The sequence below is a fragment of the Pollicipes pollicipes genome, unplaced genomic scaffold (assembly GCF_011947565.3).
Source record: "Pollicipes pollicipes isolate AB1234 unplaced genomic scaffold, Ppol_2.1 Scaffold_1608;HRSCAF=1887_pilon_pilon_pilon, whole genome shotgun sequence".
In the NCBI taxonomy this organism is placed as follows: Eukaryota; Metazoa; Arthropoda; class Thecostraca; order Pollicipedomorpha; family Pollicipedidae; genus Pollicipes; species Pollicipes pollicipes.
In genome coordinates, this window is record NW_023595963.1 from 58,970 (window position 1) to 66,153 (window position 7,184).

Here is a 7,184-nt window from a genome sequence, read left to right on the forward strand (position 1 = left end):
CAGAGCTGTGGCAATGGAAGCGGGAACATTGCTGCAGTATTGGGGATGGAGTGAGAGCTGCGGCGTTGGGGGAAGCGAGGACTGCGATGTTGAAGGTGGAGCGAGGGCTTTGGCGTTGGGAATGGAGACACAGCTATGACGGGGAGATGGGAGCATATCGACGATGGAGATGGGATGGAGTGGCGGCGTTGGAGATAGGAAACGGAACTATGGTGCTGAATATAGGGACAGAGCCGTGACGTTGGGGACGGGGACAAGGCTGCGACGTTGGGAATGGAAACAAAGCCTTGGCGATGAGGATGGGACAGACCTCTTACACTGAAAGCGGGAACAGAGTGGTGACGTTGCAGACGGTGACAGGGCCGAAGCAGTGAAGATGGCAACTGAGCTCTTGCCATGAAACACGGATAAAGCTGTGGTAGTGAAGAGCCGCCCGTCCTGTTAGCTCAGTTGGTTAGAACGGCTGTCGTACAATTTGGCTGCCGTGGCGGGACGGGTTCGAGTTACTTCAGGCGCTCGCTATTTGCCCTTGTCTGGTGTAACCTGCGACCGGTGGCAGAAACCGCGCTAAAGGTCAGGTGACGTCAGAGGGCAGGACGGACCGTGTCGAACATTGCGGAATGTAAACGGAAAGTTTTCGCCGCAAAATTCCGTCACGAAGGCAGAATTTCACGATCGGATGGTAGGACGAGCGCTCACATGACACGCACCGCTTAGCGTAGGGGCTGATCCCAAAAATCTACTCGATGAAACGGCTTGGACGAAGTCTTAAAGAAGATGGCGGATACAGTTGTGACGATCAGGATGCCATCAGTGCTGTGACGATGATGACAGTGATGGACGCCATGGAGACACATGTCATGGTGATGAGCATTGAGACAGCTTACTGAGTTGTTGAAGACAGGACAGAGCTATGACGACGAAGACGGTTATGAAGACAGCCATGCTGACGGCCATGACGCTGAAGATGACCGCGGAGACGGGCTCAGAGTTGTGACGATGGAAACTGTGGCGGAGAAGTGGCGACGGAAGTGGTGACGGAAGTGGTGACGGAAGTGGTGACGTAAGTGGTGACGGAAGTGTGGACGTAAGTGGTGACGGAGGTAGTGACGGAAGTGATGACGGAAGGAAGTGATGACAGAAGTGGGACAAAGCCCCGACGGAAGCCGAGAACGGGAACGGGAGCATTTGCTATACGGTAATTCCCGTAGCAATCCAGGCGTTTTTGGCGCGTTACGAGCATTACCCGGCTTGGAAGAATGCTTTCAAAGGCTCAGAATATAATCAAAAACGGTTTCACATGTGCCATTATTTGTTGATGTTCAAAACCCGCAACTTTATAAGATGTGTCAGAAAGAACAAAATATGAGACATGAAGCAAGCATATTTGACTGATGATTGTTTGGATCCATTGGCATCCCATTCGCAACTTGTTCCTTTTCCAAGCCACGTGTACTTCCAACCAGGCATACTAAATGCGGAAAGTAGGGCCAGCTCCCGGCCACAGGCCAGTGCTAGACAGTGTCATACGGCTGTCGTGGCCTGAATAAGACATTGGCCGAGCTTCTGGGCGTTCCGAAGACATCAGACTGACTGTGTACACACGAGCGTGAGAAAAGACAGTCCTGCTCTCTCCCTACAATTATCGATAAGACTCGGATTGAGACGCCTCTGTCACACATGCATGCCGTTGATTTCAAACAAGGTTTTTTCTTCCCTAACCTTTGCAATGTTTCCACACGATGTATCGCAACGCGGTGTTGCCCGAGGCCCTCTGATTGTAACATTTGGCTTGGCGTTGTGTTTTGTTACTTCGACAGATGATAGGCACCATAGTGGCCTCAGAGCGCTGGTGACGTCATGTGCTCGGCGTTTATAACCTTGTCACGCGCTGCACAAGATGGACAATACTGGTTTTAGAAACTTAACGCAGATTCCCCATACAAGGAGCACAGATGCCGCTTTGCATTATACGAACGGGACCCTTTGACCTGCCATAATTCCTAGCGCCGCATTCGTAAACGGCCCAATTTTTGTGCAGCTTGCGGGGATACAAAGGCCTTAGAATCGTAAAAAGGGCAGTGAAGTCGAGCATGGGAAATTGATTAAACCCCTCGTTTAATAACATCACACGTTCTCCGAATATGTGGAAAAAGCAGAATGGAACAATGGTTTGAACACGCGTCCGGCAACACTCTCACGCGCCACTAAATCAGGCTTTATTGTGCGGAGAGAAGCATTAAATTGTCGACTGATGTGCCCCTTTGAAGGCATTATTTGAACTCGGGACAGCATTGTGCCCGGGTTTTCATCTTTGGCAGCAGTGAGGGCAGCATGCGTTGTGTCTCAGATGTCACCGAGTGCCTCATAAATTTTAATGTTTCCCGATTTATAGAAGCGGCGCGTGCCATGCCGGGCCGGGGCGTGAAGCGGATAATTGGTGGCATTCATTGGTCTAGGAACCCAACGGAACTGCAGATTGTTAAGCCAGCTTCCTGCTTTCCAATGTCAAATTAGCAGTATGGCGGTGAGCAGCGGGAATAAAGTGGACCGAAAACTATTCAAAGAATGGTATCTGCCATCATCAAATGTTCTTGGTAGAGCAGAAATAGTTCGTGCACTGAAGTAAACTAACACTTGCATTTGACCATGTTGATAGTTCCAGAAGGCTGAATACTACGGAAACCGCGGGCGCTGCGTGGATCTGGGTTGAGGTGCAAACTGGACCTGGGTTAATGTATAAACTGGATTTAACAGCGCAGTGGCCATCGGCGCCGTCATATGGCATTCGATTCCGCTCATCAGATTTCACTTTTGACGACAGTTCGCTTCAAATCCAAAGAAAACTTATGTGTCGTAAATCTCGAAAACTCCTATTATGCTGGTCCAAGTTTGACTGGATAGGTCTCAAGCAGAACTGTGTGGCCTGAACCGATCTTTGCCATCCCGAAAGATCGTAAATCGTCGGCGACACACACGGAGCAAACGACAGTGGTAACAGACATACTGTGTATCATTTGCGCAAAGCAAAGCAAAGCAGAATTCCTGTTGGATTTAAATGATGTTACCATGGTAAACTTAGGGATATGCTGTAATTTACCACGAATCGATGGCGATGCCAAATATTGAAATGCGACGGGTGTGATGCTGACGTTTAATTTGACGTTGAAATTGACGATGCAGGAGGGGCGTTTGATGTTAGGGAAAGTGTTGCATTGCAGTTGGCAGTGCCCCTTTGGGTCACTTTATTATAGTCGTATCCACCTATAGCAAAATTCTAAAGCAGAAGCTATGTAGAAACACTGCATCACAAAATGTTTGATGCAGTGTTAAAATGAGTAAACCGTAACAACTGCTGCATTTTCCTCCGTGTTCATGCGCCTGGCTTGACGCGTCTGTCTCTGTGACAAATGAACTGCTGCAGCCTGATTTTCATGGTTGTAATCAATGCACCGCATTTGGGGAGGAGCGGCTTTGGTGCTCGTGATGACCAGCTGAGTGAAAAATTAAAGCAAAATAGCGCTCATTCCCTCCTGCTTGAGGAAATGGTCTTCTCACCAAGGCCGAAGACCTCGAGTGGGAAGATTCGTTCTGAAGGCAAAAATGAAAAATAAAGTCGGCACATGATGCATTACACTTCTTACACACTGCGTTCATTTACTTTTCAGCCAGCTTGTGGTCGCGTTCTTGCACTTTCCACTTGTGGGAAGAGCACCTCTCTTTTTTTGCTCTTAAGAATTGCGACGTGTCGCGTGAACAATCGCATTTCTTTACATTTCTCTTGCATGCACATTGAACGCGTCACATAAGACGACAAAATAAGCAATCTCCAAAGCTCGTTCATCCTGACACCCTACGTATTGCAGTATGCTAAAGGTGCCAAAAAACGGACGGCTGAGCCGCGGGGCCTCCGCTTTTTGCCCGTAATTCGTAGAGTGCAATCAAATGTAATAGCTTAAGCTACGAGCACCAGTGCTTACCCAAGGACAATAAACCAGAATGCCTGCCAAGGAACACAATACCACAACCTCAACCTCATTACCTCATTACAAGTAGCCCATGACAAAAATTCACTTACTAGGAACATTATTGTGGTTATCCAAGCTCCCACAAACCTGATTCTATCTCCGTGCGGTGGGCTGCCGGGACACAAAGGGCAAAGCCGAAAGTTTTATAGCCCGTACCGAGTACAAGGTCAGAAGGTCAACTACTTGAGGATGCTAGTGTTAAGAGCAACGACCAGTGAACTCCTTCTAAACGTGCCTCAAGAGTCATTCATCATCTGTTTGCAAGGGCAGTTCGAAAATATGGTTTGTGACGTCATCGCATATGCTTAGCTTCTAATTTCGTACCGATGCGCCGCACGGCTTATAACTTGTAGAATCGTGTTTTGGTCGTGTGACTAATCCCCACACGTGTTTCCGTCAAATTTGAAGGCGATGCCGTTGATTTCACAAGTTGACTGGAAGACAATGCGGCACCCCCTTCAAATTTTACGAAAATTAGTGTATGTGTTAATCACACTGCCAGAGCACGATTCTGCAAGTTTCAGAGCTATACGGCGCACCGATAAGGTACCAGGAACATACAAATTTACGCGGTGACATCACTAACCTTATTTTTTAATTACTCTGGCAAAAATAACGTGCGGAGTATGATGTATAAGAGAGTACATCCAAAAGTTAAATGACTATCTTTCTATCAAACTTGGGCCAATGAAACATTCAAAGTGAACTAGGCACATATTGTGACCTATTTTCATATTTAACCTAATGTCATGAAGAACCGAGTCTTCGTTTTCTTATAGCTGATATGCATTTGAAGACCATTTATGGCGGCTTCGACAAAAAGACTCCTAGATCGGTCGCAGATCGAAACTGAACATTGAAGGATCACATACGACGGCACGCCATGAGCCAACGAGCCGGCATCGGGTGGCTGGGCGCGATCGGTTCACAGCGCGGGGAACTGTGACCACGAAACCATTCGTTCCCATCTTAAAACCAGTCACTGCCTTTCTTCAGGAACTCTAAAGCGATGTCTGATGAGCGCGTGTTAATCGACTTCACGCACCTGTCTTTCCTCACGAGTCCGTAGATTACAATGTCATGCGCTATGAGCCCCCATAGTACACCGTTAATCCTTGCGTAAAGTCGAGCTGGAGCTCAACCTGAGAAGGACGAACAACTGGCCTAAAGTTACATGATTCCTTTGTGATCCAGCCTGGAGCCGGAGTCAAGTGCTAGCCCAGCACGCACGGAACCGCACACATGAAGTTCGATACAGCACACATCTAATTCGACGCCGCCTCCGAGCAATCCACTGCGGTTCCGAAGGGGGGGGGGGGGGGGCATTGAGTGCGGAGTCCCATTGCCGGGAGATCGTGGAAATGAAGACCTGCAGACTTGCTGCTTTCAGTAAGTGCCTCCATTGATTGCTCTTAAAAGGAATCAGTGGAAATGAGTCGAAGAAGATGCAAAAATTGTTCGGGCGGCGCAGCGACATTACGGCAAGTGCGGTGCAAACCACTTAGCCTCGTCACGAACAAGATTTGTTAACTTGTTAAGCGGTTTCAAATATCCGAAATTTCCGTACCAAATTTAAGACAACTGTAGAGGCTTTCGCTGGAAGCACAAAGCAACCAGCAGTACACGCAAAATCCCGACGGCTTTCAGTTAAACCTTTCTCTAAAGGAGGTGGTAAAATTGGTGATAAATCGCGTACAGCTTGCTGGAAAAAGTAGTCATTTACAGTTTCAAAGATTGATGCAATCCTGTCAACGAGTGGGCAAGTCGGAGCTACAGAATCTAAAGACACAAGCCCCAAATCAAAGGCAAGATCGAGTTCAGACACGGAAGTGTGAGCTCGGATCGCGAGATCGTGATCCCGCGATTCATGATTAGTTCATGACCTTGGTTCTTGCAATGATGATTATACGGTGCACCTTGAAGCAATTGCATACAATAGTTTCTAGGGCTCGAAAAATTGTCATCCGTTCATGTGAGAACAGCATTATTTTTTGTCCATGCAAATGCCCAAGAGGCGGGATGAGCCCCGCCACACGTCTGCGCGTGCTAATCGGTTTCAGCTATGATAATGCTGCCATTGTGTACAACACTTTCTACACAAGAATTTAGAACAATTGCTTAACATATGTCCGGTTTATTTGGCAGGTTGGTAACGACACCGCGCTCGTGAATGAATTGTTTGCCGTTACAGGAGACTGTTGAACACACTACGGCTCAAGAAGGGACGAAAGAAGTTAGATGCTTCTCCGAAATGCATGGCGGAATGTTCGTCAATTTGACGCTGGGTTATCCAAAAAAGCTGTTTTATATAAAGGATGTTTTTATAAAAAGCTTAAAACGCAAGACGTTCATGTATTACTCACAAAAAGCCGTTTTATTTAAAAAGCTTTAAGACGCAAGACCTACAGGTATACCAATGATAAAAAACCTCTTGAGCGGGTAGCAACTTAACCATAGACATCCATTCGTGGAATGCTTTGAAGCGACTTAATATGATCTCGTCAGCAAAATTATCTGCATCATTATTGAAAGTTATATTTATTCCGCAGCCGTAGTATACACGCGGCAGAAAAAGATACTACTCATGCTGAAAAGTTTCCGCCTAGAACAAACCAAATTCATTGCTTTGCCTTTTGCTGCCTAGCCCAGTATGAAACAAATATAACTTTCTCAACATGTGCTACCATACTGGGGATGTGGTCCTAAAATGCGTTTTGCACGTCCTCGCGACCTTTCATGGGAAATGCCCACGCATCGAAGTGTGGGGAGGGGGAATGGACCATTCAACGCCTGACAGGATATACAGGATTCAACGCCTCTAATGCCCAGAACAAGATCAAATACTGACGCTACATCTGTTTCACAGCTGCACCAACCACACTGATCGTTTGTGAACAGACAGATTATGAACGTATTTCGTTAATTGCCCTACGAGGCACAACGCGGAGAGGTAAAAATTTGTGCATTTAAATCATGAATTATTTATCAGGCATACACGCACACAGTATCTTTCTACGAGCCATTTTGTATTTTGTTTTGAAATTCTTGTAGTTAAGCTTAACTGTTTCGTGTTCACTCTTAGGCCTACTTCTCAACTATGTGAATGCTGATCCACAAACACAGCGACTCTTAGAACATAGGTTAAAAGCGCACGCT